General features: G+C 45.2%; 1 long non-coding RNA gene across 33 annotated transcripts; it reads right to left on the reverse strand.

Annotated features, from left to right (window-relative positions):
• Nucleotides 1-1,787: 1,787 nt before the first annotated feature.
• LOC123043609 (uncharacterized) lies at nucleotides 1,788-10,974 on the reverse strand. 33 transcript variants are annotated; one of them, XR_006419484.1, is made up of 13 exons: nucleotides 10,453-10,974; nucleotides 10,277-10,369; nucleotides 9,262-9,386; nucleotides 9,011-9,180; nucleotides 8,790-8,861; nucleotides 8,385-8,454; nucleotides 8,002-8,101; nucleotides 5,538-5,688; nucleotides 5,214-5,310; nucleotides 4,510-4,988; nucleotides 4,186-4,282; nucleotides 2,396-2,517; nucleotides 2,069-2,312 (listed from the first exon to the last, which is right to left on the reverse strand). It is a non-coding gene; the product is annotated as an uncharacterized lncRNA (long non-coding RNA). The 33 variants fall into 33 exon arrangements; XR_006419425.1 differs by having other exon boundaries at nucleotides 1,788-2,312; nucleotides 4,186-4,988; XR_006419461.1 differs by lacking the exon at nucleotides 2,069-2,312 and having other exon boundaries at nucleotides 2,503-2,517; nucleotides 4,384-4,988.
• Between the last annotated feature and the right edge of the window lie 999 nt (nucleotides 10,975-11,973).

Here is an 11,973-nt window from a genome sequence, read left to right on the forward strand (position 1 = left end):
ACCTCAAGGTCATAGCAAACATGCCTAAAGCGCTCGACAAATGGTCGATGGTAGGCATAAGAATCATTCACAACACCAAAAAATGAAGTGTCTAAACACATGTGGTAAGACAATCCAAGCATAATGTGCATAGGGTGCAGTGAATATAGTGTGGCACTCAACACAATAGAAAGAACAATTGTTCATCATGTGTGAGGCAATCAAGGCAAGTGTGTAGCAATCAATGGGATATGTCATATGTGAAGAGATGACATTGTTGCAACCAAGCATATCATAGGAGCAAGTAATCCGAGAATTGGATGCAACACACAAGACATATATATCATGAAGCATGGAAATGTGAGAATGGCAAGTTGAAGCAAGATCTCTAACATGTGTGCAATCAAGTGGTCCAAGATGGCTAATAAGTCTCAAGGTGCAAGCAACACAAGTAGTATGATCCATAATATGCATGTTCGTGGTTTGAGGGTTCTTAAAAGAGAAGGATAATGTAACGCACCAAGATCGACGCTCCAGATGCCTTCCTTTTTATTTTAGTTGTTGTCATGTGTTTTTTTGTGTTTGTTGCATTATCATAATTGTTTTGCATATTTCATTCCTATATATGATTGCCATGATCATGTTGAGTGCTTTGTCATATCTTTTGCTTCTTGCATCATGTTCATCTTTCAGTATATTGCATTATGCCATCCTTGTTTGTTTTGCCATGCCTATCTCTTGTCTTATTGCATTATGCTATTGCCATGATCATTTTGTGCATTGTCCTTTATATATGTTGTGTGTTGCTCTAGTTGATGTGTGTGCACCACCCCTTGCCATCTCTCTCTCAAACCATGGACATGCATCATCACCTCCTTCCTTCTTCTCTCTTTCATGTTTTTGCAAGTGACATTAATTCCCTCCTTCATTAATGTTCATTTATTTCTTGATAATCTTACTCCATGCCTTATACCTTTCTGTCAATTTTTAATCCATTTTGGACTTGTTTTGGTTGGATTCAAAAATGGTTCAAGTTTGAATTTAATTCAAACTTGAATTATTTTTCTGTCCTTAAAAATGCCCAAACCAGTTTATTCAAATCCTTCATAATTCCAGGAGTCTATAAATATTCTTACTTATTTCAGATTCATCCCCAATATCCCCGAACTTTTTCCTTTTGGCGGTTGTCTATTTATGGGCAGATTTAAAGGAAAGGGGAAAAGGGCCTCCCATGCAGCGCCCCTTGGGCCTCCTCCTCCCTGTTCGGCCCAGGCGCAGCCTCTCCTCTCCTCCCTGGTAACTTCCACGCTGGACACCAAGCGGGGCCCATCCACCAGCGACTCCCTCCTCTCCTTTTTCTTCCTCCTCTCGCCAGCTCCCCCCTCACAGTAAAACTGGAGGGTAGCGCACATGGCCACCGTGGCTTACCACGGCACCCGCGTCCCTCCTATAAAGCCCAGCGCCAACCCTAGGGTTTCCCTCTTCCCCCCTCAAGCCGCCGCCACCTCTCTCTTCTTCGATTGTCTCCTCCTTCGTTCCCAAGTGAGGAAGCAGAGAGAGATCAGAGAAGAACCGCCGGCGCCCATCGTCGTCCTCGCGTCCGACCTGCATCAGGATCCTCTCCGGCATGTCGTCTTGCGCCCCATCACCCTCCTCGACCGATCCCGGGTGTTAGTTGGGTGGGAGCCTCCCCCACGCGACTCCTTGCCGCCGCCGTCTCCATGGCCGTGGCCGAGCCGAGTTGATGCTCGAGCCCGGCGTAGCAGCCGACGTCCCCAACCTTCTTCCTCCGCGGCAAGTCCCACGACTTCGGCAACACCTTCCCACACCTCTCCGAGCCCCGGATCGCCAAGTCCAACTTCTTCCCGGTCGTCATCTACGTCCTCTGCTTCATCTTATTCACGGAGCCGAACGCCGCCATGATCAGCGCCTCCTCGCGCCCCTGCCGTCGCGCTTCCGACCTCGTCGTCTCGTCCTACGGGATCCCGATGAGCAGCCTCCCCTCCTGGCTCTCCCTCGACGTCGTTTGCTTCCGTTCAGCCTCGATATGTTCATGTCAGAGACCTGTCGCTGTACCCTCGCCATACGCATGAAACAGAGCACCTCGCTCTCTGTCCATAGCTGCGTCCACGGACACCGCGCCATGCTCGCGCCCTTGCCGGTTTCCCACACACGCATTGCCTCCTGTAGCTCGCGCGCAAGCAGCAGGGCCTGCTCAGCTTCTTGCTCGCCGTACCTCACCACACCAAGTCGAGCTGCTGCTCATGCCTGAGCAGGGCCGGGCCGGCAAAACCCGGGCCCTGTGCGAAATTAAAAAGTGGGGCTCTAGCTCACTAGAAAAAAATGAACTAATGAGCAATCATAATGTATATGATATAATGTCTTACATAACAATTGGGTACATAAAAGATCATACCTATTCAACTTCCGATGCATAATATTTATTTGAACATCATTCTTTTAGTATTCTTTGAAGTGAAATCTTCCATGATATCCTCGTAATCAATCTTCTCCCCATGATGACTCAAATTTGTATTACTGCAACACAAGATATACAGAAGATGATAAAATTAAAGTAATACAGCAGCAGTCAGCACATAACAATTGGAGATTATGCGTCAATGTTTGGCAATTAGATGAACCGACTAACTAACCTAGTCTCGTGTCATGTCCGGATAAACTGGTATATTGTGATCTTTTATCAATGAGGCAAGTACCCATCTCTAACAAAGTAACGATCTCTGCCAAAAGTTAACTAGGATTTAGGAATTAGGAGTAGTACTCCAGGAGCCAAAGTTAATCAGGAGGACAAGCTAGCGGCAGACGGCAGGAGTAGTTAAACACTTAAACTAGGGCCTGCATCATGCATGTATTGATGAATTTTTTAACTCATGCCCGTGTGGCTGTATCAAATCAAGACGAGAGCCCTCCAGGCCTCCATGATCGATCCTACACATGCTCACACATGACTAGCGCGGCAAGAGGAGCATGTTTTGTGGATGTACCTATTTTGGCGATGGGAAACCACGAGAGGAACATGTTCATCAGCTCAGACGAAGTCAATCGGAAATCAAAAGGCTCGTGCCTCGCCTGTCGTCGTCATGTCGCCCGCCGCTTCCTCTGGATGCGACACGATCGATTTTGATCTGGTCTGATTCGCCGTTTCATTGCCAATTTCTTCTGTATGCAATCGATCCCGTTTTGTTTCTGATCGAGCAGAGGCCTCACGCGGAGTTGCGCGAAAGCGCCAGGCGCCAGCGGCCCAATGCCATGAGCGTCCCAGCACCCAGGAGAAAATATACATAGGCCTAAATAAAAATTTTGGGGCCCCTAAAATTTATGGGCCCTATGTGAGCCGCACACTGTGCACAACTATGGGCCCGGCCCTGTGCCCGAGCACACGCATGCCAACAACACCCGCAAAAGCCACGCATGCATGCGCGCATCTTGCAGTGTACTCCCCTCCTTTGTCAGCACCCCCGTCGTTGATCCCTAGCCTCCTCGCTCACGCTCCGCTTGCACGCGCTCACGCACTCAGCAGCCACCTCGTCGTGCCCGAGACGAGTTCAAGCTCATGCTCGAGCAACCCCGTGCGCGCGACTCTGGCAGCTGCTCCGCTTGCACCCGCCCTATTACTTATCGCGTCCCACCTGAGCTCAATCACACCTCGCTAGCCTGGTGGTCATCGCCGCGCATGCTAATATGAGGGATCTGGGGTTCAAATCCTAGGCGCCCCTTTGGCTATCTGTTCGTGCTATCTTCAGTTCAGATCAGTTCGAGAGGATGTGTCATATAGGGTCGAACCCATCCAATATCACACGTGCATCCTAGCTCAACTGGTTGACCCCAGTGTCAACCCATCAGGAGGTCCTGGGTTCAAACGCAATGTTCTCCTTTTTCTCCTACTAGATGGAAAGTGCGGCTTGCCGCACCCCGCACCCCTGCAGGGTGCAGTCGTATCCCCCCGCGGTCGTATTCAACCTGATAATAAAGCTATCAGATCAAAGGTGTAAGAACAACATCATGATGTAACAATCCAATGGGCATTTTCATCAAAAATAAAACAACTCAAGTCAACCCTGTAAACAACTCAGGTACTCCTGGTCATCCCAGTCCTATGGCTGTAACCACCAGTACACATCACACCATCACCTCCATCAAAAAGTAGAACCATGGCTATCCAGAACAGTACTCTCTGAACCTCACCTTCTTGGCGCTAGGTCCCCCCTTCTTCTTTGCAGGGGCATCCGTGGTCCATGGTGTTCGGCAACCGCGACAACATACCCTCGAGTGGTTCTCTCACCTGCAATTGTGTCAACTTTAAGTTCAGGTCAAACAAACAGTCCAATTCCCTTTGAATTCAGTGTGCAGCTTCTCATTGAGTGGGTGATTGCCGAGCTCAACCGCATAGTTGTTTTATTTGAAATAGTTAGCTTGGATCCACCCGAGAGAAACACACGTATGTAGAAGTGCAAAGCTAAGCAAGCTGCTTGATTGATTTTACTGGGATGGCAGCGTAGATGTTCGTACAAGAATGACCTGAACCTTGGTTCTGGCTGGCTACAGATTTAGTCAATCAAATCGACCCTCCCTCATGCATGTGAGCTGGTGATAGCCCAAGGTGTGCTCGAAGCATGTCAAGATCCGCCCTGTGTGGGATCCTAAACACATGCTGGGTATCCTGCAAGGACCAAGAGCATAAAACATAAGGCTGCAAGGAATTGCATGAAGCAACTGTAATACAGTATGAGACAGCGAGCAGAGAAGCCATATCTGTTCGTGCTTCTTCAGTTCAGATCAGTTCAAGAGGATGTGTCATATAGGGTCGAACCCATCCAATATCACACGTGCATCCTAGCTCAACTGGTTGACCCCAGTGTCAACCCATCAGGAGGTCCTGGGTTCAAACGCAATGTTCTCCTTTTTCTCCTACTAGATGGAAAGTGCGGCTTGCCGCACCCCGCACCCCTGCAGGGTGCAGTCGTATCCCCCCCGCGGTCGTATTCAACCTGATAATAAAGCTATCAGATCAAAGGTGTAAGAACAACATCATGATGTAACAATCCAATGGGCATTTTCATCAAAAATAAAACAACTCAAGTCAACCCTGTAAACAACTCAGGTACTCCTGGTCATCCCAGTCCTATGGCTGTAACCACCAGTACACATCACACCATCACCTCCATCAAAAAGTAGAACCATGGCTATCCAGAACAGTACTCTCTGAACCTCACCTTCTTGGCGCTAGGTCCCCCCTTCTTCTTTGCAGGGGCATCCGTGGTCCATGGTGTTCGGCAACCGCGACAACATACCCTCGAGTGGTTCTCTCACCTGCAATTGTGTCAACTTTAAGTTCAGGTCAAACAAACAGTCCAATTCCCTTTGAATTCAGTGTGCAGCTTCTCATTGAGTGGGTGATTGCCGAGCTCAACCGCAGAGTTGTTTTATTTGAAATAGTTAGCTTGGATCCACCCGAGAGAAACACACGTATGTAGAAGTGCAAAGCTAAGCAAGCTGCTTGATTGATTTTACTGGGATGGCAGCGTAGATGTTCGTACAAGAATGACCTGAACCTTGGTTCTGGCTGGCTACAGATTTAGTCAATCAAATCGACCCTCCCTCATGCATGTGAGCTGGTGATAGCCCAAGGTGTGCTCGAAGCATGTCAAGAACCGCCCTGTGTGGGATCCTAAACACATGCTGGGTATCCTGCAAGGACCAAGAGCATAAAACATAAGGCTGCAAGGAATTGCATGAAGCAACTGTAATACAGTATGAGACAGCGAGCAGAGAAGCCATAGCTAAAAATAAGAAGCCTCAGGCATAAGCCATTATACTGGGAATAAATAGACATAAAGAATGATAGAAATATATCCTTGGCTGGTCAGCAAACTGATCGCGATGTGCTGTTACCATGTAATTTATGGAGCTGGCAACCTAACACGGCAGTGCCACTTGTGATAATCCATTAAATTTGGGGAAAATCCTAAATTACCGATTCTGGCTAACGAAGCTTGACATGCACATGTCCACTGGCTTATAATCTGAAATCAGTAGTTCAAGAGCGCAAGGACGTGAGATGGTGCTCGCACGTAGCCGAAGCAGAAAATGGACCCAGCATCTTAGAAAAGTGCATAGGACCGAAAATGAGATAACAACTCTGAAGTAATTATAGTGCCTGCCCCATTATAAAGTCAGTTTACGACCACTGCTTAAAGTAACAGGAAATTAAAAAAGTCGTGCGTAGGTGTGGATATCATCAACAGCCCAAGCAGGGCAACAAATATGTGTTATGTAAATAATCAGCCATATCCAAGGCTACCTTCGACAGCAGGTTATAACCAAAATAAGAGATACAAAGAAAGATCCTTTCTTTGGGCCTTACTAAGATTTGAGAACCTTTTCTGCAGGTAAAAAACAATAAAAACACCGTACAGAAAATCCAGTAAGCATAGGCCCCTCTCCACAAGGCAGATTGTAGTATATTGCCTGAATCTAAACATTATTATTTAGCTACCGCTATTATGTATACCCCCTAGATTAGATATGTATTTGTCTACACAGAGCATTTCCTTTGATTTTTAAAAACCGCTAAGCCACATACGGACTACACTAAAGCAGACCCCTCCCTCACTGCTATGCTTGCGCAACCTGAACTTGTTTACACCACTAAACAGATGGGGCAATCACCTTTAGGACAGATTGTGGATGCTTATTTAAGTGTGTGTCAACAAATTAAAATTTCATATGTAGAAGTGGGTCAATTCAAGTTGGTAGCAAGCATTCGCATGGCCAATTAAAAAAGCATAGTTATGTCTAATAGAATCCTGCTTTCATCTCTGCCATATGGATCCCACCTCTCTATAGATGAATTAGAGAATTCCCAAAAAAGTATTCATTTCATACTGAATCTATACAACCAAATAATGCAATCAGTTAGAAAGGAAAATCCATCTAAAGATTACAATTAACAGGAAAAGAAAAATTATATAAGATCTACCTAAACCAAAGGCTAAGAATTCCTATCGGAGAGCAGACTAATGATAACAGTATCACATATGTGCTACCCATGCCAAAAAAGGTATGTGTTTCTACATTAGGGTTGCATCCACCAATCATGCAAGCATCACATTGCATTTGTCACAGAGCAAATCAAGCATAAACAAATCATGGCATAGAAATTAGAGCAAACTACAGCGGCGGCGAGGCTGGCGCTAGAGCAGCAAGGCAAGGTTTCTACATTAGGATTGCATCCACCGATCATGCAAGCATCACATTGCATTTTCCACATAGCAAATCAAGCATAAACAAACCATGGCATAGAAATTAGAGCAAACCTCAGCGCTGGCGAGGAAGCCAGGGAGGTGCTTCAACAAGTATTATGCCAGTACATGCACCGCATAAACCTATGAACAAACCTACCTGCAATCAAAACTGCAGCAAATGCCATACAAATAAATCAGAGGAGCATAGTCTAAAAGGAGGCTAATGGAGCATCAATCATAAACTATTTGAAGCAAAACAATCAATAAATAACTTATTACCAGAAGCAATCTCATCCATATGGTTAATTAATCAGAAGTATCTGAAACTAACATTCAAATTAGGGATAGAATTCAGCGTATATATGCTCTAGTATTTGTTGGATCCTAAGTAGCCTAGAGCAATTTTATAGCTGAGAGATCTTTAAAGAACTAACACATCCATATAATTGAGAAAATAAAAATAAAATATCAACAACGCAAGTACATGGACTGAATACTTGCTCAGATTAATATATTCATTCAGACTTGTCACCGAATACCAGACGTTGAACTTGGCGAGCACAGCATATGCTAAGATTGGACAATATGACTAAACACAACAACGGAGCAAGTATCATTCAAGTAAACCAACACGACACACTTCAGTAATTGGGTTTAGGTGTGTGAACTGCGCGCACGCACAAAGAGAGTGAGCGAATATATACATATATATATATATATATATATATAGAGAGAGAGAGAGAGATGGGGATCGTACCGGATCCAAAGCAACAGGTAGCCAAGCTGCGATAAATCCATCGACGGCGGCTCAGTTCCCGCGCCAGGCCGACCAGATCAGAGAGATCAACGCGAGGCATCTGAGAAGTAAAGGAGTAGAATATATTACTATGCAGCCTCTTTAAAGTTCAGAAGGAGAATCTCAAATAGAGTGACCATTGTAAACGATTTATGCACAAAAATCAATAATGCAGAGGAACATAATGTGTATCTTTGGTGCATTATACTCAAATGGAAATTAATTAATGCCAATGACCATTTTTGAATGCCCAAGAACATTCAGCTATAACACACTCGATTATGCATGTGCAAAACCATGATAGTAACAACAGAAAAGAATCAACGAAAAGAGAACCCACGCACCAGTTCCAATATTTATCCTTGAAAAACACATGCCCCATCTTGTTTCCTCCTATAGTACAGAACCCTGACCCTGAAACATACAATAAAATTCAAATATAGTTCAGCCATTATTAGGTCAAAATGCATGCCTCTCCGAGAGAAATAAGTGCACACGACATCATTTGGTTGATCAGAAAGTTGGGGAGCACATTAGGATCACTGAGATAGAAATGAAATTCAAAGGATTTGAAGCTAGTATTTGTCATCGTTCAATATTGGTAGAGAGGAATCCGCATGTCATATAATATTTCTATCTTTAAAAATAACAACTAATCAGTGAACCTCATTCCACACCAACTAAGCACAGATCAATGTATGAATTGCACACAAAAATTAGGAGATGGTAGGAGAGATGAAATGGCTCACCAGTTCACTCCTAGATCCAAGCACCACTAAATTATTTGTGTTGTGCAGGACTACATCAGTTGCATTGGTAGCCTGGAAAAAATCCAGATATGCATATCAATCAAAGTTGGCATTGTTACACTTGCGGTCATTCATCTCTATTCATTGCAAGCAGCAGGCAACAACGAACACTGTAAGCACTTAACAAAGCAGGCACATAGAAATGTAGAAAAATGGGATACCTGTAGGCCATACATCACACGATGCATGGATCCTCTAAGGCTGCAAGGCAGATCTTCCATCAATTCCAGGGAAGAGTGTTCACCACGAGAGGGAGGCTTGTATATGAGTACCATCTTCTTCTTCCCGCGGCCCTGGAGGACTGCAACTCTGCCCTTGCGATCTAGCCCCCCTGCAAATGAACAAACAGACATATCTAATCGAATCTCGAGCAGATGAACATGTAAATGGGGGAAGTGGAGAGGGCGCTCACCGCTCTCTTCGTGCGGCGGACCAGAGGCGACTCACCTCGGGTCATTTCTTCCCGAAGATGCACGAACACGAGGACGTTGGTCCGACACCCTATAATCGATGGCAACGCCTCCTGGTCTGACCAACCTACATGTTGCAGTCCTCGTTATATTTCTTTACGGAGGGAGCATATACTAATTATGCATTTTCAGAACTAAAGTGAACTCAAAGCTAGACATTTATAGCTCCATGTGGTATTGTGCTACGGTGTACTGACCAGAGACGGTTCTGATTATTTATAATTAACGGGAAATGGGAAGAAATTCACAAGCAATTTAAAATCATGCAACTTTGATCATGCAACAGAAAAAGGCAGGGAGCTAGATTTAGTCCCATCTTCAATTTAAAATCATGCAACTTTGATCATGCAACAGAAAAAAGGCAGGGGGGCTATATATATATATATATATATATATATATATATATATATATATATATATATATATATATATATATCCATTTGAGCATACAAAATTAATTCCATGAATGTAGAACTCAAAAGAAGAATATAGGAAAAACAAACATACAACTAAAAAAATGAGCAGAGCTAAATCAAGGAAAAGTAACACAAGCCTAAATCAGTATATGGCTAAATTAAGTTACCATGCCCTGTTCAACACAAACAGCAGTGCCACTATAGCAATATCTTGGACCAGATTAAACTAAAGCTCACATAGTTTATTACCCAAAACTTCCTGGCAACACATCTATAATCCTAGCCAATAATAATTCAATTGTCCATGTTAATTCAGAGCAATGAACAAGGGAGGCAACCATCCATGTGCAAACAAACAAACAAACAAGTAGTGTAATGAATACCAATCTGAAAACAATGGCTATACTGAGAAATTTGCTAGTAACCCAAGTGTAGCAGTCACCACATCCCAAACAAAACTTCCTACTATAGAAAAAAATTAGCATGGCTGGATGCATACAGAGTACAGGAGAGAGCCGAGAGGAAGCATCGGTTGGCTTACATAGGACATAGTAGAAGAAGAAGACGGAGAAGCAGGTGAGACAGTAGCAGTCCTCTCCTCTACCCTCTTCTCCTGTCCTTCACACAGCAGCACCTGCACACGACCTCACCCAGGCATCAGATGCAGAGAGGAGGAACACCAGAGGGAGAAAAAGAAGAAGGGGGGAGGGACCTGACCTGCTTGCTGCACCTCCAGTGGAGTCACCATGGTCATGGGTGCTAAGGTATTGAGGCGGGAGGGAGGAAGTGAGGGAGTGAGGGAGACTGGACGCGGCAGTCCTCCATGGTGAATGGTGCCCTCCTTTTCTGGCCGAGGTACCCAACGGAGAGAAGGAGGAGGAGCGCGAGGGCGAGGAGCGCCAGCAGGACGTAGCTGCAGCAGGCGAGGGCGGCCCTGAACCAGGCGCCCCCTGCGGGCGACAAAGAGGCGAGGGGCGCCCCGGCGAGGCCTGCTGCTGCTGCTCCCCTCCGCCGCCTGCTGTCGTGCTCCCCGTCCTCCCTCCGCTGCTTCTCATCATAGTTGGGGAGGGTGTGGGGGCTCTGTTGCGGCGGATCTGGCCGCCGACGGCGCGGTTCGAGGCGGTGGGTGGCGGCGGCGGTGATGTGGGTGGGAGGAGAGAGGCGCGCGGGAGGGGAGAGGAGGAGGCGGCGAGGCGGGAGGAGCTGGGCGCGGGGGAGGCGCGAGTTCGGGAGGGAGGATGCGGCTAGGTCATCCCACGGCAGCGGTCCCTTTTTATACCCCCCAACGCGAAATGACCAAAATACCCTGGTGGGGCATGGATATTACAATTTGTTGCAATTGGAATTTTATCTGACGACCGAGGTTGATCGGGTAAATATCCAACGACCCACAGCGATTTGGATCAAGATCCGACGGCCTGTGTCGCGAGGAGATTCCGATCCGACGGCTGAGAATCCAAACGAACGGGAGAGCTCCATTTTACTTCGGACTCTAACAAGGGGATTGTTTGTTTTGTTATTCCACACTTCGGGCCTTATTCACTGCTGGGCTGCTGCACTATGTTGCTTTTGGCCCGCGTATGTGTTTTTTCTGCTATGTGATTTTAGCATTTTCCAGTGCATGCATATTACAGGAAATGCCACTGTTTTGTATTGTTAATAACCAAATATGCATGCATTCAAATTAAACAAACTATATATGTAAAATGCTTAGAATTTTATCTAGTTTCACAATATTCAACTTTCTTCCATGTTAAAATATTTAAAGTTGTTGTTTGCATTAATTTGCGTACATGTCATGTTAAAATGGTTTATTTCATAACTAAATAACAGTAGCTCGGAATTAAATGTTCTTTCTATGTAAATGGCCTAGAAAAAATGTGTAGATTAACTTGGTGCACTTTGTTCTGCTGTTTAAAACTTTAAATTGTGTTCTAGGCAGAACAATACCAAATTTGATATATGCATATGGGGATTTCCGGAATTGTTATTTGTGTTTCCGGCCTCATTTAAACTTGCCTAAATAGGTAGTTTGCATATGCTTCACCTCTTTCCATGTGAACAACATTTAACCTTGTCATGCATCATACTTGGTTGTGCATTATGCCTTGTTCATGTGTTGTTTGTTTACCATGTTGTTTGCTTCTTTCCGGTTGTGCTCCTTCTCGATAGTTCCTGTTTCGTTGCGATTGTGAGGATTCGTTCGACTACGTGGCTTCATATTCTTCATGGACTCGT

The sequence above is a fragment of the Triticum aestivum genome, chromosome 1A, assembly GCF_018294505.1.
Source record: "Triticum aestivum cultivar Chinese Spring chromosome 1A, IWGSC CS RefSeq v2.1, whole genome shotgun sequence".
Lineage (NCBI taxonomy): Eukaryota > Viridiplantae > Streptophyta > Magnoliopsida > Poales > Poaceae > Triticum > Triticum aestivum.